This window comes from Triticum urartu, chromosome 5A (assembly GCF_056163025.1).
Source record: "Triticum urartu cultivar PI428250 chromosome 5A, HENAU_Tu73, whole genome shotgun sequence".
Classification (NCBI taxonomy): Eukaryota; Viridiplantae; Streptophyta; class Magnoliopsida; order Poales; family Poaceae; genus Triticum; species Triticum urartu.
The window spans coordinates 135,276,408-135,297,181 of record NC_141877.1 but is presented as its reverse complement, the minus strand read 5'-3'; positions in this window follow the sequence as shown (position 1 = coordinate 135,297,181).

The following is a 20,774-nucleotide window of genomic DNA, read 5'->3' as shown; positions in this document are numbered from 1 at the left end:
ACTTTCCCAGATATGTGCTCAAGAAAACTACTACCTGTTTTTCTAAATACTAGACGTTTGGGTACTTTAAATTGAACCGCGAAAACGCCTTATATTAAGGAACAAAGGGTGTAGAGTTCACTCAAATTATCCCGGTAAAGCTAGTCACACCTTGGTTAAAATTAATGTTCATTATGTTATCGGAGGAGGTCTGTATGTTTGTCTCTAATGCCTGTTGACTACATACTTGACATCATGATGTAATGTTAAGTCATTTCCTTTTGTACAGTGTCACTGAATTGTCAAGGCGGTGATGGCATTTTATTTTAGTAGAACTGCACAAAATTTGCTTAAAAGAAGAGGAAAGGTCAGGAATGGCTTAGTTTTCCAGAAAAAACTATGTATACCTTCCTAACATCAGCCGTTGTTGCTTTATTTATTCCTTCAAACAGGTGGTTAGAAACAGTCTTGCTACCTTTTCCCATTATGAAATTGGAATGCTTATATTTGTGAGTCTATGCTTCAACTAGTGCCACTTTTAGAGTAATCACACTTTCAATATCTATGCAAACAGGGATGCTCGATTTTAGTGGAACTACACAAAAAGTCCAACTGGTTCAACATTAGGAGCATGTTTTTTTCCAAACCTTTATATCTAGTTGGTGGCACTATGAGCTGTTCATTACGAAGGTACATGGTTTGCTACTATCTTGCTACTCTTTTTGTACTGTCATTAGATATTAATACTAGTGGTTTGCATGTGAATTTATTGGCAGGGTGGACCTACATTGGAGGTGCAGGACGGGATTCAATGATTGGATGCTCAATTTCAGTTGTATTGATTTCACCTCTTCCATCACTGCGAACATGGATATCCTTGGTCTGATGAAGAATAGGCGCTATATTTCTGCTCTGAACCAGCAAATCAATTCAGTATGAAATTGTCCAGGGCAAAACATAACTGTATCAGATTGTCCAGTGCAGAACATGACAGATGCTAAGCGTAAGAGACATGTTTAAACCAAAAATACAAGGTGTGGTATACGTTTACTAGATGCTTGATATTTGTGCAGACAGAGATTTTTGTCCATTGCTATTTGGCAAACAAACAAAGTGTCCGCAATTTTGGTTGAACTGCACAAGAGAATAGTATAGTCACTGCATGCAGTGCCATTTGAAAAAAGACACAGAAAGATTGGATAGTCACTTCATGGACTGCAGAAAAGTAGTACTGTACTATTTATTGGCCAACACTAGGTGCTTCATTGCTTTGGTCTGATTATACAATGGGCATCATTTTGCCTAAGTTAAAGTTTGTATTCCGAAAATAGTCTCGTGGTGTGATCGAGAGAAGACCAAATCATATTGCAGTGGATGTTCATCCATCATGTGTGGTTCATTCTCATGGTTCCAGCTGTTGGTGAAACCACTTACGTTTGCAAGAGGAATTGTAGACTTCACAAACAAATTTGTCTTTCAGTTTGTACTGAATGTTGGCCAAGAGAAGCATCCATGTTAGTAGGAAGAACAGATGTTTTTTCTAGATCTCTGCTTTTGGAGCTACATATTTGTATATGATCTGTGAATCATTGAGATGCATTAACATGTTGATCTTATGTATGGGAATCGTACTAGTTAGTTTTAGTTGCAATGCAAGATACGAAGTGGCTGATCTTTGCTTTTGGAGCTACATATTTGTATATGATCTGTGAATCATTGAGATGCATTAACAGTTACTTCTTTCTATTCGCTCAGTGTTTACAAGTTACTGATCGAGGAGTTGTTGGAGCGCGACCGCATGACGGAGGAGCAAGAGTTGTTGGAGCGCGACTGCCTGGCGGAGGAGCAGCGTATCACCGATTTGCGCTGCCAGCGGGACATGGAGCAGCAGCGCACCGACGCTCTGAGTCGCGAGTAGAGCACCCGCAACTGGGCCGACTACGTGGAGGCCGGCGCCCGGCAAATAGCCCTGGAGGCTGTCGGGCACGCACGCGTTCGCGACGCGATTTTTAGTACCAGCTCGTCAAGTGGGTTTCCCGCTTGGAAGCCGAAGCTTCGGTGGACCACGCCGGCATGGAAAGGGCCAACGCGCGTGAGCAATGCGCCCTGTCGCACCTCTGGCAAGTCCGAGGCGAGGCGGAGGACACCGGTGCCGGCGTTTAGCATGGACAGCAGATGGCGGCCGGCATCGTCTAGTTAGCTAAGAGTAAGTTAGTACTTGTACGCTACTAGAGTGTTAGTGGGAGTAGATAGTTAACTTGGCTATGATGGTTGTCAATGTGGAAGTTCAGTACTCTATATGTGGATCAGACCTGTTACTTTCCTCTGAATGTTGAACTTTCCGTTTGAACGTATGGAATGGGTTGTTATTCTTTTAAATGGGTTGTATTTGTCCTCCACGGTTTAGAGGCTGACTTGTGGGCCTAGCAATTTGACGCGTACACAATCAGGAGATGATTGTACGTGGAGAGGATGACAGCAGGGACCCGCCAAGGTCATGGCAGTACGCAAGCAAGTGCCTCCTTATTTCAAGCCAATAAAAATGGCTCCTCCTAGTGGATTTCTGACATCTGTGTCCCATGCCATTGTCAACATAGTCAATAAACGAGAGAATTGCACAACGAGCGGCTGACACCAGGGACCCAGCAGCTCGCCCAGTTATTTTTGTTTTGGGTTAATTTGATAAATGCCACTCCAAATCTGGTGTATCTGAGAAATGCCACTACAATTTCCAATCTTTGAAAAATGCCATTTCATGCCATTTCTAGTGGCATTTTTCAAAGTCTGGAGTGGCGTTTTTCAAAGTTTGCAAACTGCAGTGGCGTTTTTCAAAGTTTGCAAAAATTGCAGTGAAATTTTTCAAAGTTTGGAAATTGCAGTGGCATTTTTATGAATCGCCATAATTGGAGTGGCATTTATCTAATTTGTTTTTGAGACGGAAGCAGGGTGTCAACTGGGCTGTGCGGGACACTCTGGCCTGTCTAGACAGCCTTTTCTTTTATGTTTACCACAGACCAGCCCAGTAGTTTTTTTTCTTTCTGAAAATGGCTAGCCTAGTTCTTTTGTGATTTTTCAAGTAAGTCGCTTTATCAGGCTTGTTGGGCTGCAAATCTTTCAAGACGAGGAGAGCTTCATTCGGCTGGCCGAGAAAATGGCCTATCAGTAATAAGAAATGGGCTCCAAAAAACCCCGTAAGAATTAGCAAATGGGCTGTAAATTATTTGAAATAATAGCAGATGGGATGTATGTTGTTTTCCACAGATTTGAGGCTTTCCACAGAAGGCATGTATACTGTTGGATGTCCATCCAACGGTCATCGTGCTTCTTTAATCTCTGCTCTTCCTGCTCCAGCCGCTCAAACAAGCGCCGGCGGGACTGCCTGCTCCCTCCTCCCCGCGGCCGGCTGTGTTGCCGCACAGGCCTCACCGCTCCATCGTACTCCCATCGCTGGCCTAGCCATCCCTCTACTCACCCACACATGCTGTTATTCTCCGGCGACGATAGACGAACCAGTAAACCCTCGTACAGTCGTACTCCCCTCCGCGTGGGAAACAAAAACAACGGCCGAGTCTTCCCTGCCTCCATGTCGTTCCCTTCCTAGGCCTCACCGTCGTCCACCGCCCTGGTGCTCTCGGTGTGGCGTGGTCAGTGTGGTCAACGACCGACATGCATCTGAAGTGGACTGTACGTGGAGAGGCTAACAGCTGGGTCCACGGCTGCACACAAGGAAATGCCTCCTTATTACGTGCAAAATAATGATTTCCTCCACCTGACATCTGGGACCCACCGAAACGGCCTCTGTATTTCGCGAAAAAAATGTTACCGCCGCTGACAGCTCGGACCCACCAGCTATATCTTCGCACGCAAGGAAGTGCCTCCTTATTACGCACAAAAAAATGAATACTCCCCCTGCTAGCTGGGACCCAGTATAGTGGGCCTACTAAGTTGACAGGGACGAAGGGCTTTGTCAACTTAGTCAATATGCACGATTCTAGCTCGACTGGCCATACGATGTCCATCCAACGGTCGTAGTGCTTCTTCAACCTCTGGTATTCTTTCTCCAGCCGCCCAAAGCAGCGCCGATCGTCGCCTTCTCCTGCCTCCCGTGGCCGGCTGTGCTGCCGCGGAGGCCTCACCACCCCCATACTACTCCCACCGCTGGCCAGGCCATCCCTCCACTCCACTCACCCACACCCCCTGTTATTCTGCGGCGACGGCAGCACAGCCGAACCAGTGAACCCTCGTACTCCTCTCCGCGTGGGCATCCACTGTCGCGTCTTCCCCGGCTCTGCGTCGTCCCCTTCCTAGGCCTCGCCGTCGTCCACCGCCGTGGTGCTGTCGGCGCGGCGTGGTCAATGTGGTCAAAAAGACCGAATTCCATCGGAAGAATACTATACGTGGAGAGGATGACAGCTGGGTCCACAGCAGCCGCAAGGAAGTGCCTCCTTATTATGCGAAAAATAATTATCCCTCCACCTGACAGCAGGGACCCACCGGACGCCCACTAGTATATCACGGAAAAAACGTTTTCCCCTGACTGCTGGGACCCACCCGACGGGCCACCGTATTTCGTGAAAAAAATGTTCCCCCTGCTGTCAGCTTGGACCCACCGGAAGTGCCTCCTTATTACGCACAAAAAAATGAATACCCCCCTGCTAGCTGGGACCCACCTTGGTGGGAGGCTGACTTGTGGGCCTACTAAGTTAACGGGGACGGAGGGCTTTGTCAACTTAGTCAATATGCACGATTCTAGCTCCAGTGACCGTACGATGTCCATCCAACGGTCGTAGTGCTTCTTCAACCTCTGGTCTTCTTGCTCCAGCCGCCCAAACCAGCACCGGTCGTGCCTCGTGCTCCTGCCTCCCGTGGCCGGCTGTGATGCGGCGGAGGCCTCACCGCCCCCTACTACTCCCACCGCTGGCTAGGCCATCCCTCTACTCACCCACACCCCCTGTTATTCTACGGCGACGGCAGCCTCACACCGCAGCGAACCAGTGAACCCTCGTACTCCTCTACGCGTGGGCATCCACTGTCGTGTCTTCCCCGGCTCCGCGTCGTCCCCTTCCTAGGCCTCGCCGTCGTCCACCACCCTGGTGCTCTCGGCGCGGCGTGGTCAACGTGGTCAAGGAACGGCTTCCATCGGACGTGGACTGTACGTGGAGAGGCTAACAGCTGGGTCCACGGCCGCAGCAAGGAAGTGCCTCCTTATTACGTGCAAAATAATTAGTCCTCACTACTAGGGAAAAGCCTATACAGAGAATCTTATCAGCAGCACGCTTTAAAATAAGGCGCTGCTGCTAATTAGCAGTAGCAAGCTCAAGAATAACTCGCTGCTGAAATAAATATAGCAGTAGCGTGCCAGCTCAAAGACACGCTACTGCTATAATTCCCACGAGGCCGCCGCGAGGCTAGCTGTAGCAGCAACGCGTTATAACGACGGGCGCTACTGCTACGTAGCATAGTATCAGCGCATTTCACCAATAAACGCTACTGCTAAGTTTACTACAAAAATTTAGTCCCACCTCGCTCCGTGAAGAGAGTTTCTACCACCTTAAATATGTTACTTCTCAAACTTTGACAAGCACTTGGTCTTCATTGAAATCTATGTGTAGAATTTGTGGCTGCAATATGAGTCTTGACCTGTTCCTAAACCGGTGAGGACTCATGTTGACAAATCAGATTGTACACAAAAAGATCATTGATGATCAATGTATTTTTGATACATTGAACTATAAGTCTATTTTTACATGCTGACACATAGCAGGAGCGCTTCTTTGTGAAAGGCGCTGCTGCTAGATAGTTTAGCAGTAGCGTCTTTCTCTATAGCGCACTACTGCTAAGACATTCCATCTCCCACCCCCATCTCCTCTATCCGATCCACTCACAGTCACACACTCACTAGATCCCTCTCAATCCCTCGCGCCGGTCCTCCCCCGTCGCCCCTCCTCCCTCTCTGCCGCCGTCACCTCCTCCTCCTTGCTGGACTCGGTACCGGCCTCCTCCTCCGTCCTCCCTCTCCACTCGCCGCTGGCCGGCCCCTCCTCGCTCTGCCTTCCTCCTTCGTCCTCCCTCCACTGGCCGCCGGCCGGCCCCTCCTCGCTCCGCCTTCCTCCTCCATCCTACTCTCTTCTCCCTCCTTGAGTCGCCCCTCCTTCTCCCTCCTGCCTGCTACATTTCTATTTATTAGGCTAGTTCATATGCAACATTTTGATTTAGTTGATTTAGTAGGCTAGTTGATTTAGTTGATTTAGAACATTTTGATTTAGTTGATTTAGTAGGCTAGTTGATTTAGTTGATTTAGAACATTTTGATTTAGTTGATTTAGTAGGCTTGTTGATTTAGTTGATTTAGAACATTTTTATTTAGTTGATTTAGTAGGCTAGTTCATTTAGTTGATTTGGAACATTTTGATTTATAATTGTCCATCAAATTGCTTCTCGCGGAAGAACCAAAAATATCTCATGCTACTGTTTTTCTTTCCTGTGAAGTGGATCGTTAATCCTTTGCTCATATTGCTTTAGGAAAAATGGCGCCGCCACCACCACCACTATGTCGACTATGCAAGTCAAGGTGCGCCAGCAGCCTTGCAACTGGCAAGCTGTTCGGCATCTACTTCTAGCCGGGTTTTCATCATGCGGCAGTAAGAAATTAGATGAAATGTAATAACTATTTTATTTTTAGTGTTGGCATTACTGCATTGTGTCATTTTGCTTATTTTACATAGATCATCCCATGCAATGTGAGGTTGAAATTCAACAAGCTGACAGGAGACACTGTGACATTTGAGGCTCCTGGGGGGCGTACACTATGGAGGTCGAGAAAGGACGCAATATGTCGTGGATTGGAGGAGATGGATGGGCCCGTTTCGTCGCTCGCATGCGTCTTACTGGTGGTGAGTTGATCAGCATCTCCTTCAGAGCAGAAAGACCGAAGTTGGCTGTCATTTATCTCAACCTGGTGGAAGATGATGAAGATGATGAAGATAATGAGGACCCACTCGATGAAGATGATGAGGACCCACTTCATGAAGCCATCGTAGCTCAAAGTACAAGGTTGAGCGAGGAGGAGGTGTCCAACCTGTGGGACATAATTCCGCCACGTGCTGACTTTGTCGGGGTGCCATTCGTGACCCGCCTGACAAATACCATGGTTGATCGACATGATATGGTATGTTATACTTACAAATGCAAAGTATCCGATGAAATACTTAGTGTACAGTCCAATGATATGGTATGTTGTGTGGAATCTAGTCGATGATATGTTTTAGTGTAGATTTCGATCACATGCTTATTAGTGTAGAATCTAAGGAAACTAGTAATTTGGAACGAAGGGAGTACTACCCAGTAATGGTTTATGAATTTGATATCTACTACCAGTACCTAGTATCTAGTATCTGAAAGGGAAACTGAAAGGGAAAGGGGTACGGGGGGAAAATGATGAAACATATAGCAGTAGCGAGGGACTGCGAAATCGCTACAGCTAAGTAATAGTAGCGCATTCATAAAAAGCGCCGCTGATATCGTCAACAGTACTAGCACGGGTAAGGACCGCGCTACTACTATAAGTTAGCTGTAGCGCCTTATTAGTAGCGCGGCCACCCGCGCTTCTGCTGGCCTCAAAACCCGCGCTACTACTATGGTTTTCTAGTAGTGCCTGCACATGACAGCGGGGACCCACCGAACGGGCCACCGTATTTCGCGAAAAAACGTTTGCCCCTGACTGTTGGGACCCACCAGCTACATCTTCGCACACAAGGAAGTGCCTGACAATCGGGACCCACCTGGTCGAAGCGTACGTAGCATTGTCATTCTGGTCGCGAACATGTACGTACATATACTGCTGGATGTAGAGGCACGCACGTGTCGTAGTAGAGGTGCGCACATAGCATGTTGTAACGCCCTCGATGCGGCTATAGCTCCCACGTGTCGAGGCACGACTTAGAGACATAACCGCATTGAAAGCAATGTCGCAAGTTAGGCAATCATCACAACATCCCATGTAATATAAATAATAAAGGGGAGATACATAGTTGGCTTACACTCGCCACGTCAATCAAAGTACATAAATAGCATTACAACAATCAAACACTCATGGCCCGACTACGGCGCCAAAATAAAAGATAACCCAACATGCGACACGGTCCCGATCACCCCAACTGGGCACCACTACTAATCATCAGGAAAGGAAACATAGTATCGTTGAGAGTCGTCGTCGAACTCCCAATTGAGCTCAAGCGCGTCACCTGGAGCGGAATCATCAGGCCCTGCATCTGGTGTAATAGTAATCTGTGAGCCACAGGGACTCAGCAATCTCGCACCCTCGCGATCAAGACTATTTAAGCTTAATAGGTATGGCAAGGTAAATATATGTGGAGCTGCAGCAAGTGACTAGCATATATGGTGGCTAAACTGTTCCAAAAAGAGAGCGAGAAGAGGAGGCAAAGCGCGAGCAGGAAACTAGAGAGCAACCTACGCAAGCATTACTCCAACACCGTGTTCACTTCCCGGACTCCGCCGAGAAGAGACCATCACGGTAACACACTCAGTTGATTCATTTTAATTAAGTTAGGGTTCAAGTTATCTACAACCGGACAGTAACAAATTCCCATCTGCCCATAACCGCGGGCACGGCTTTCGAAAGTTCAAATCCCTGCAGGGGAGTCCCAACTTAGCCCATGACAAGCTCTCACAGTCAACGAAGGAATAGACCTCCTCCCGAGACGTTCTGATCAGACTCGGTATCTCGGTTCTTCAAGACACTTCGACAGGTTAAAACAAATCCAGCAACACCGCCCGAATGTGCCGACAAATCCCGATAGGAGCTGCACATATCTCTTTCTCAGGGCACACTCAGATTGTCCTAGGTACGGGTAGGCCAGCCCAGAGTTGCCCCTGGTGGCACCGGCAGCTGACAGGTGGACCAACACTCAGAGGAGCACTGGCCCGGGGGGGGTAAAATAAGATGACCCTCAGGCTCTGGAAACCCAAGGGAAAAAAGGCTAGGTGGCAAATGGTAAAACCAAGGTTGGGCATTGCTGGAAAAGCTTTAATCAAGGCGAACTATGAAGGGGTTCCCATTATAACCCAACCGCGTAAGGAACGCAAAAATCCGGGAACATAACACCGATATGACGGAAACTAGGGCGGCAAGAGTGGAACAAAACACTAGGCAAGAGGCTGAGCCTTCCACCCTTTACCAAGTATATAGATGCATTAAGATAACATGGCAATATAATGATATCCCAACAAGTAAATAATGTTCCAACAAGGAACGGTCTCCAATCTTCACCTGCAACAAGCAACGCTATAAGAGGGGCTGAGCAAAGCGGTAACATAGCCAATCAACGATTTGCTAGGACATGGTGGGTTAGAGGTTTGACATGGCAATTTGGGAGGCTTGAAAGCAAGTGGTAGGCATCGTAGCATAGGCATAGCAAAAGAGCGAGCATCTAGCAAAGCAAAGATAGTAGTGATTTCGAGGGTATGATCATCTTGCCTGCAAAGTTGTTAGAGTTGACTGGATCCTCGAAAGCAAACTCAACGGGCTCCTCATTAGCGAACTCGTCTCCCGGCTCTACCCAAACAAGACAAACAAGCAACAAAGACACAATCAACCACGTGCAAGGATCAAACAACATGATGCAAAGATGGTATGCTATGCGGGATGCGATGCGGGATGCATATGCAAGATTTGACAGGAAATGCAAGATCCTGGCCTCAACTTGGAAATCCAAGTGTGCCACTGGAAAGATGAGATGAAATCACTTGAAAACGATATAAAGATCACCGGAATCGGAGTTACGGTTTGGAAATGGCAAGCGATTCAATTATGACACCGGTCTGCGATTTACAGCAAGTGGTCATCTAAATGCAACAAGATGAACATGATACAGCACCCAAACATGACAACAAAATACATGGCAGGGATGCATTCAAGATGCTTAACAAAAGTCTAGCACTAAGCTACGGCCAATTCATCCATTAACCGGTTCAAACAAGCATGGCAAAAATGCATATGGCAAACAGATCTCAGATTTGGTGAAATTAACACTTGTCTGGAATTTCAGATCAGGTAGCACTCTTCGGAGCAACAAAACTACATTCTACAGGACCTGAACATGGAAAAGTAAAGCATGGCATGTAGCTACTCAAAGAGCTTAACAAAAGTCCCTTAGTGACCTTAAGCCAAAAGGGATGACAAAATATAATTGCAAGCATGTGAACATGACAAAAACATAATCAGATCACAGACTTAGTGAAAACTGGAGCATGCTGAAACAGATATCAAGTAGGCATGTTTACGAGCTCGATGCACTCACTACATAGCAAGTCATGACAATCTAAGCATACACCCATCAAGAATACACAAAATACAAGCTATACATGGCAAGAACAATAGCATAGCATGCACGGATCAACTACAACATCATCGGCAAAATCGCTAACAAGTAGACAATCTGCCCAGATTCACGAAATAGCAAAAGTAGAGCTCTAGGGTGCTCCATAATTGCAAACAAAGACATGGATGGATGGAGCACTACAAGATTAGCAAAACATCCTTACTGATCACCCTCAAAAGAGGCACGGATCACTAGGAAACAACATGAACATATGGCCATATGAGATAAACAGCTCAAAGACTTAGTGGAAATGCTAAGTCCCTGAAATCAGCATTACCAAATGCCTCACTTTGCAAGCTTGTGCTAGTCACCACACACATCACAAAAATACATGGGTTGCACCTCTGGAAAGATGGCAAAACCCTTACCAAAACATATGTAGAGCTCATGGGCATATCATGCACACAATAATCATGGCAAAAATGACAAATATCTAAATGGAGCAGCAGATCTGACAATTATCTCAAGTAGCACTCTTCTAACAGCATTTCGAGCATCAATATGAACTCAAATGAAAATGATGCACTGAGATGAAATGATGTACTCTCTGAGACAAACATTTTGATATGCTATATGCCAAAAATGGAGTTAAGGATGAGGAGTTACGATGCGATGAACAGGAGCATATGAACTAGGGTTTCGGGCAAAAAGTCAACCCGATGCAATTTTTGGATCTAAGATCTGCACGGACTTCGAGGCGCTCGCCGGAATCACTGTTCGCCGGAGTTGCGCCGGGGCTTGCCGAGGGGAGGAGGCGACCGGAGCTGGAGGAGGCCGGCCGGAGCGGGGCGGCGTCAGCGGCGGGCCTTGCGGCGGCGCGGCGACGAGGGGGCGATGGCCGGTGACGAGGGGGCGGCACCAGGCGGCGATGGCGCCCACGGCGGCGCGGTGGCCGGACGGCGAGGCAGAGGAGCGGCGCGGTAAGGCGGAAGGCGGGCGCGGGGCGGCGGCGGTCGATGGGCCGAGGGGCGGTAACGGGCCCCGCGGGCCGCGGCGGGTGCAGACGGCGATGTGGGGCGCTGCGCCACGTGGCAGGTGTGGATAGGGTGCGGGCGGCGGCGGCGGTTTGTCCGGCCGGATTCGGACGTGTCCGGCCGGCGCGAGGTGGGATTTCTCTTTTTTTTAGGGTTTCGGGGAGGGGATCCGAGATTTGGAATGAGGGGTCTATATATAGGCACAGAGGGAGCTAGGAGTGTCCAAATGAGGTGCGGTTTTCAGCCACGCGATCGAGATCGAACGCTCTAGATGATGGAGAGGGTTTTGGTGGGTTTTGGGCCAACTTGGAGGGGTGTTGGGCTGCAACACACACGAGGCCTTTTCGGTCCCTCGGTTAACCGTTGGAGCATCAAACGAAGTCCAAATGGTACGAAACTTGACAGGCGGTCTACCGGTAGTAAACAAAGGCTGCTTGGCAAGTCTCGGTCCAATCCGGAAATGTTTAATCCCCACACACGAAAGATAGGTAGAAATGACCACCGGAGGAGGACGAAGCGCCAGAGTGCAAAACGGACAACGGGGAAAATGCTCGAATGCATGAGATGAACACGTATGCAAATGCAATGCACATGATGACATGATATGAGATGCATGACAATGATAACAACACACGGAGACAAAGAACTCGAACCCTAGAAAATAAAATAACTTAACGCCGGAAATGGCAAGAGTTGGAATACATATTGGGAAAGTTACATCCGGGGTGTTACAACACTCCACCACTATGAAAGGATCTCGTCCCGAGATCTAGGAATGAAAGAACGCCGAGTACTCAGAACGGAGGTGACCCTCGCGTTCCTAGGTAGCATCACGGTCGGAATGGTGTGACCACTTGACTTTGAGGAATTTGATTGACTTGTTGCGAGTCTTGCGTTCAGTCTCTTCAAGAATAGCAACTGGGTGCTCACGATAGGAGAGATCTTCTTGGAGCTTGATGTCCTCGAAGTTGACGGTGCGGTCAGGAGTCTTGAAGCACTTTCGAAGCTGAGAGACATGGAACACATCCTGAACATTTGCAAAGTTTGAAGGAAGCTCGAGTTGATAGGCGAGATCGCCTCTCTTGCTGACAATATTGAAAGGTCCCACATATCTAGGGGCAAGCTTCCCTTTGATACCGAAGCGACGAGTACCTTTGATAGGAGAGACGCGGAGGTAAACATGATCTCCGATCTCGAAAGCCAAATCACGGTGCTTACTATCATAGTAGCTCTTCTGGCGGGATTGGGCTGCTTTGAGGTTATCTCGAATGACTTTGCACATTTCCTCTGCCTCTGTGATTAAGTCATTACCCAAAAGCTAACGTTCACCGGTCTCGGACCAGTTGAGAGGGGTACGGCACTTCCTGCCATACAGAATTTCAAATGGGGCCTTGCCCAAACTTGCTTGAAAACTGTTGTTATAGGAGAATTCAGCATAAGGGAGACAATCCTCCCACTTCATGCCGAAGGAGATCACACAAGCCCTGAGCATATCTTCAAGAATCTAGTTGACACGCTTGACTTGACCGCTATTTTGAGGATGGAAAGCTGTGCTGAAGCGGATGTTGGTGCCCATGGCCTTCTGAAAAGAATCCCAAAACTTGGAGGTAAAGATGCTGCCACGGTCTGAAGAGATCACTTGTGGAATACCATGCAGAGAGACAATTCGAGAGGTATAGAGTTCCGCCAATTGAGCTGCAGTGATTGACTCTTTGATAGGCAGAAAGTGAGCCACTTTGGTGAGTTTGTCGATGACAACGAATATAGCATCATTGCCACGCTTGGACTTTGGAAACCCAGTCACGAAGTCCATTTCAATGTGGTCAAACTTCCATTCTGGAATGGCAAGAGGTTGGAGGAGACCAGCTGGCCTTTGGTGTTCTGCCTTCACTCTTCTGTAGACATCACACTCATTCACGAATTGAGCAATCTCGCGCTTCATTCGATTCCACCAATAAGCCTGCTTGAGGTCCTGATACATCTTCGTGCTCCCAGGGTGGATGGAGAGGAGAGAATTGTGATCCTCGTTCATGATCACTTTACGAAGTTCACCTTTGGGGACAACAATACGATCCTCGAAGAAAAGAGTATCCTTGTCATCAAGGCGGTAGCACTTGTACTTGGGTTGACTCTTGGCAATCCCAATCTTCACCTTTTTCACCATAGCATCAAGAAGCTGGGCTTGGCGAATCTGGTCTTCCAAGGTAGGAGAGACTTGAAGGTTGGCGAGGAAACCTTGAGGAACAACTTGCAGATTGAGTTTGCGGAAAGCTTCACAAAGCTCGGGTTGATAAGGCTTGAGAATTAGAGTGTTGCAACAAGCCTTCCTGCTCAATGCGTCAGCAATCACATTGGCCTTGCCTGGAGTATACAAGATACTCAGATTATACTCTTGAATCATTTCGACCCATCGAGTTTGCCTGAGATTGAGATTAGGCTGAGTGAAGATGTACTTGAGACTCTTGTGGTCAGTGAAGATGCCCGCTTTTCTTCACAACAAGAGATGTCTCCAAGTCAAAAGAACATGCACAACTGTCGCCAACTCCAGGTCATGAGTGGGGTAGTTCTTCTCGTTGGGCTTCAACTGGCGAGAGGTATAAGCAACAACTTTCTTCTCTGGCATCAACACTGCGCCAAGACCTTGGAGAGAGGCATCACAAAAGACCTCATACGGTTTGGATTCATCAGGCGGAGTCAGAACTGGAGCAGTGATCAATTTCTCTTTCAAAGTGTTGAAAGCAATGTCACACTCCGGAGACCAAACGTACTTGACGTGCTTCTGGAGAAGATTTGAGAGAGGCTTCGCGATCTTAGAAAAGTTTTCAACGAATCTTCGGCAGTAGCTTGTGAGACCGAGGAAGCTACGGAGTTGCTTCACGTTCTGAGGAGGTTCCCAATTCACAATTGCAGACACCTTCTTAGGATTCACGGCAATGCCCTTGGCAGAGATGATATGATCAAGATAAAGAACCTCATCGAGCCAAAATTCGCACTTGGAGAACTTGGCGTAGAACTTGTGTTCTCTGAGCTTATAGAGTACCAAACGCAAGTGCTTGGCATGATCTTCCTTGTTCTTCGAGAAAACCAGAATGTCGTCGAGATAGACCAAAACGAAGTCATTGGTGTAGGCATTGAAGATGAAGTTCATCATGCAAGAGAAAGTCAGAGGAGCGTTGACGAGGCCAAAAGACATGACAGTGTATTCATATGAACCATAGCTTGTCCTGAAAGCCGTCTTGGGAATATCTTGCTCGCGAATATGAATCTGATGATAACCCATACGGAGATCAAGCTTGGAGAATACTTGAGCACCTTTGAGTTGTTCGAACAGCTCATTGATGTTGGGAAGTGGGTATTTGTTCTTGATGGTCTTCTTGTTCAATGGACGGTAATCAACACAAAGTCGGTCCGTTCCATCCTTCTTCTTCACAAAAAGAACACCACAACCCCACGGAGAAGAACTACGCCGGATGAGACCCATTCTTTCTTGAATATCGAGTTGCTTCTTCAGCTCCTTGAACTCTTCAGGTCCGAGCTTGTAAGGATGCTTGCACACAGGTTCCGTGCCAGGCTCAAGATCGATGACGAATTCAACTGGCCGGTGCGGAGGCATTCCTGGAAGCTCTTCTGGAAAGACATCTTGATATTCGCAAACAACTGGAATTTGCGAGATAGCATCCAGTTCACCCTTCTCATTGAGAGAAAACAGACGGATGGTATTATCCCGAGCGGCAAAGACAATTACATCCTCAGACGAATGAGTCAATTGAATCTGCCTGGCAGCACAATCAAGATGCGCCTTGTGCTTAGACAGCCAATCCATCCCGAGAATAAGATCAATATCCGAGTTACCAAGAACAATTGGGGAAGAAAGGAACTTGTAGTCGCCCAAGGTGATAGTAACCTCCGGGACACAGGTGTTAGCTGTCATCTGCTTGCCCGGTGACACAATTTGCAAGGAACTTTGCAGATACTGATAATCGCACTCATACTTTGATGCGAAAGGTATGGAAATGAAACAATGCGATGCACCGGTGTCAAAAAGAACTTTTGCAGGAATATCATTAACAGGAAGGTTACCCATGATGACATCTGACGAATCCTCTGCCTGAGCTGCGTTCATCAAGTTGACCTTGGCGTGCTTGGGGTTATGCTTGACCACAGCTGTACTTGCCGATCTCACAGGAGGAGGACGAGGGAGGCGCCTCTGATTGAGACACTTGTTGGCATAGTGACCCTTCTGTTGGCACTTGTTGCACGTGACCTCTGAAAGCATACGGTGATACGGAGCACTCGATCTTGGACCTTGAGACGAAGTCTTGTTCTGAAAGCCAGGGTTGGGTGGGTGGGAAGATCCACTGCCACCTTTGCTCTTCTGCTGATACGGTTGACGAAACGGAGGAGGAGGAAGCCAATACTTCTGCTGCTTGGCCACTTGAGTAGATGAAGAAGGAGTAGTGTCTCTGACTCGCTTCTTGGAAGCCTCACACCTCAGTTGAGCGGCCTCTTGCTTCAATGCCATGTTGTAGAACTCATCGTACCTCAAGGGCTCAAAGAGGACAAGAGCTAGCTAAATTTCTTCTCTGAGACCACCCTTGAACTGGTATATCATGCTCTTCTCATCAGGGACGTCCTGCTTGGCAAAGCGGGCGAGCTTCTGAAACAACTTGTTGACAACTTGTTGTAGTCATAGAGAGACAAAGAGCCTTGATCCAGGTTGCGGAATTCCTCACGCTTGCTTTCAACCACGCTCTGAGGGATATGGTGAGCTCTGAAATCTTGACGGAATTCATCCCAGGTAATCGCACGTCCACCTCTGGAATCCTTGTACTGCTGGAACCATTCTGCAGCTTGATCTTTGAGTTGGAAGGAAGCGAACTTGACGAAGTCCTTAGGTCTGGCGTTACTGCACTCGAAATGCTTGCACAGATCCACGAGCCAATCGTCAGCATCGGTTGCCTCAACACAATTGCTGAAAGTCTTTGGCCAGTTAGCAAGGAACTGGTTGAGTGTAGCAAAGTGATTCTGATTGTTGCCTTGGTTCCCTTGGTTGCCTTGATTGCGCTCTTGGAGAATTTGCATGATCAACTATGTGTTTGCATTGGTTGCGGCCATCACAGCTTGCCATGCCTCTGGAGGAGGTGGAAGTGGTGGCGGATCCTGATTCTGATTCTGATTGGTGCTCTTAGCGGGAGCCATCCTAAAGAGGTTGACCACCGTTAGCACATAGACAGATAAAATGAAGCTGAATCCAATGGAATGAAAATTGCAACATAAAGTCTTCACATTCGAACAAAATGAATGAATGCATTCCTCTTGAAATGGTCACATATCCAAAAATTGAGAAGCCACTTAGAATTTAGGTAGAGAAATAAATCAACAAGGTACGGATCAAGAATGAATACTCGGTAAGAAATCCCAATCTCAAACCAAATATCCGTGGAAGAAGAACTAGAGCTACTTGAATTCCCACCTATGAAACTCCCGAACCTTTCCGGTTATGCAATCAGGTGTTGGGGATACAGGGGAAGCATAATATCTCACCCAAATCTAGCAAATCCTACATCCAACTGTATCTATCCTTCAACACATAACCGAGAAAAACTTCGGAAACCATCTACCTCAACCTTCGAAAAGCATCTGTTATACAAGTTATGGCGATACTCCCGAACTCCCGCCCCAGTACTAGGTGGCGTCGAGGTTATCTCACCAACGAACTGCATAAAAGAGATTTTCGATGTCGGCATACTAAACTCAGGTATTCCAGAACTCCAACGATAAAATTATGATGACAACACCTCAGAGCTCAACTCCCCGGGACACTTCCATAAAACCCCTGACAGGAGGCACCAAGACAATGTTCTCGTCATAAAACCATCGGAACGATTCCAAGATACCCGCGTGATCCTAAATTTTTTTTTGTGAAATTTGAGAAGAGAAGAGTCAAAACTCTACGTCAGGATGCCTTACCAGAGCGATGAGGAGACTTGGAAGTAAAAAGAATTCCTAAACTCGGCTGCTAAAAACGATCAATCAGTGGGGCTCCTAAGGTCGGGGAAGGCTCTGATTACCAACTTGTAACGCCCTCGATGCGGCTATAGCTCCCACGTGTCGAGGCACAACTTAGAGACATAACCGCATTGAAAGCAATGTCGCAAGTTAGGCAATCATCACAACATCCCGTGTAATATAAATAATAAAGGGGAGATACGTAGTTGGCTTACACTCGCCACGTCAATCAAAGTACATAAATAGCATTACAACAATCAAACACTCATGGCCCGACTACGGCGCCAAAATAAAAGATAACCCAACATGCGACACGGTCCCGATCACCCCAACTGGGCACCACTACTGATCATCAGGAAAGGAAACATAGTATCGTTGAGAGTCGTCGTCGAACTCCCAATTGAGCTCAAGCGCGTCACCTGGAGCGGAATCATCAGGCCCTGCATCTGGTGTAATAGTAATCTGTGAGCCACAGGGACTCAGCAATCTCGCACCCTCGCGATCAAGACTATTTAAGCTTAATAGGTATGGCAAGGTAAATATATGTGGAGCTGCAGCAAGTGACTAGCATATATGGTGGCTAAACTGTTCCCAAAAGAGAGCGAGAAGAGGAGGCAAAGCGCGAGCAGGAAACTAGAGAGCAACCTACGCAAGCATTACTCCAACATCGTGTTCACTTCCCGGACTCCGCCGAGAAGAGACCATCACGGTAACACACTCAGTTGATTCATTTTAATTAAGTTAGGGTTCAAGTTATCTACAACCGGACAGTAACAAATTCCCATCTGCCCATAACCGCGGGCACGGCTTTCGAAAGTTCAAATCCCTGCAGGGGAGTCCCAACTTAGCCCATGACAAGCTCTCACAGTCAACGAAGGAATAGACCTCCTCCCGAGACGTTCCGATCAGACTCGGTATCTCGGTTCTTCAAGACACTTCGACGAGTTAAAACAAATCCAGCAACACCGCTCGAATGTGCCGACAAATCCCGATAGGAGCTGCACATATCTCTTTCTCAGGGCACACTCAGATTGTCCTAGGTACGGGTAGGCCAGCCCAGAGTTGCCCCTGGTGGCCACCGACAGCTGACAGGTGGACCAACACTCAGAGGAGCACTGGCCCGGGGGGGTTTAAAATAAGATGACCCTCGGGCTCCGGAAATCCAAGGGAAAAAGGCTAGGTGGCAAATGGTAAAACTAAGGTTGGGCATTGTTGGAAAAGCTTTAATCAAGGCGAACTATCAAGGGGTTCCCATTATAACCCAAATGCGTAAGGAACGCAAAAATCCGGGAACATAACACCGATATGACGGAAACTAGGGCGGCAAGAGTGGAACAAAACACTAGGCGAGAGGCTGAGCCTTCCACCCTTTACCAAATATATAGATGCATTAAGATAACAAGATAATATAATGATATCCCAACAAGTAAATAAATGTTCCAACAAGGAACGGCCTCCAATCTTCACCTATAACTAGCAACGCTATAAGAGGGGTTGAGCAAAGCGGTAACATAGCCAATCAACGGTTTGCTAGGACATGGTGGGTTAGAGGTTTGACATGGCAATTTGGGAGGCTTGAAAGCAAATGGTAGGCATCGAAGCATTGGCATAGCAAAAGAGCGAGCAATCTAGCATAGCAAAGATAGTAGTGATTTCGAGGGTATGATCATCTTGCCTGCAAAGTTGTTAGAGTTGACTGGATCCTCGAAAGCAAACTCAACGGGCTCCTCATTAGCGAACTCGTCTCCCGGCTCTACCCAAACAAGACAAACAAGCAACAAAGACACAATCAACCACGTGCAAGGATCAAACAATATGATGCAAGGATGGTATGCTATGCGGGATACGATGCGGGATGCATATGCAAGATTTGACAGGAAATGCAAGATCCTGGCCTCAACTTGGAAATCCAAGTGTGCCACTGGAAAGATGAGATGAAATCACTTGAAAACGATATAAAGATCACCGGAATCGGAGTTACGGTTTGGAAATGGCAAGCGATTCAATTATGACACCGGTCTGCGATTTACAGCAAGTGGTCATCTAAATGCAATGAGATGAACATGATACAGCACCCAAACATGACAACAAAATACATGGCAGGGATGCATTCAAGATGCTTAACAAAAGTCTAGCACTAAGCTACGGCCAATTAATCCATTAACCGGTTCAAACAAGCATGGCAAAAATGCATATGGCAAACAGATCTCAGATTTGGTGAAATTAACACTTGTCTGGAATTTCAGATCAGGTAGCACTCTTCGGAGCAACAAAACTACATTCTACAGGACCTGAACATGGAAAAGTAAAGCATGGCATGTAGCTACTCAAAGAGCTTAACAAAAGTCCCTTAGTGACCTTAAGCCAAAAGGGATGACAAAATATAATTGCAAGCATGTGAACATGACAAAAACATAATCAGATCACAGACTTAGTGAAAACTGGAGCATGCTGAAACAGATATCAAGTAGGCATGTTTACGAGCTCGATGCACTCACTACATAGCAAGTCATGACAATCTAAGCATACACCCATCAAGAATACACAAAATACAAGCTATACATGGCAAGAACAATAGCATAGCATGCACGGATCAACTACAACATCATCGGCAAAATCGCTAACAAGTAGACAATCTGCCCAGATTCACGAAATAGCAAAAGTAGAGCTCTAGGGTGCTCCATAATTGCAAACAAAGACATGGATGGATGGAGCACTACAAGATTAGCAAAACATCCTTACTGATCACCCTCAAAAGAGGCACGGATCACTAGGAAACAACATGAACATATGGCCATATGAGATAAACAGCTCAAAGACTTAGTGGAAATGCTAAGTCCCTGAAATCAGCATTACCAAATGCCTCACTTTGCAAGCTTGTGCTAGTCACCACACACATCACAAAAATACATGGGTTGCACCTCTGGAAAGATGGCAAAACCCTTACCAAAACATATGTAGAGCTCATGGGCATATCATGCACACAATAATCATGGCAAAAATGACAAATATCTAAATGGAGTAGCAGATCTGACAATTATCTCAAGTAGCACTCTTCTAACAGCATTTCGGGCATCAATATGAACTCAAATGAAAATGATGCAATGAGATGAAATGATGTACTCTCTGAGGCGAACATATTGATATGCTATATGCCAAAAACGGAGTTACGGATGAGGAGTTACGATGCGATGAACAGGAGCATATGAACTAGGGTTTCGGGCAAAAAGTCAACCCGATGCAATTTTTGGATCTGAGATCTGCACGGACTTCGAGGCGCTCGCCGGAATCACTATTCGCCGGAGTTGCGCCTGGGCTTGCCGAGGGGAGGAGGAGGCGACCGGAGCTGGAGGAGGCCGGCCGGAGCGGGGCGGCGTCAGCGGCGGGCCTTGCGGCGGCGCGGCGATGAGGGG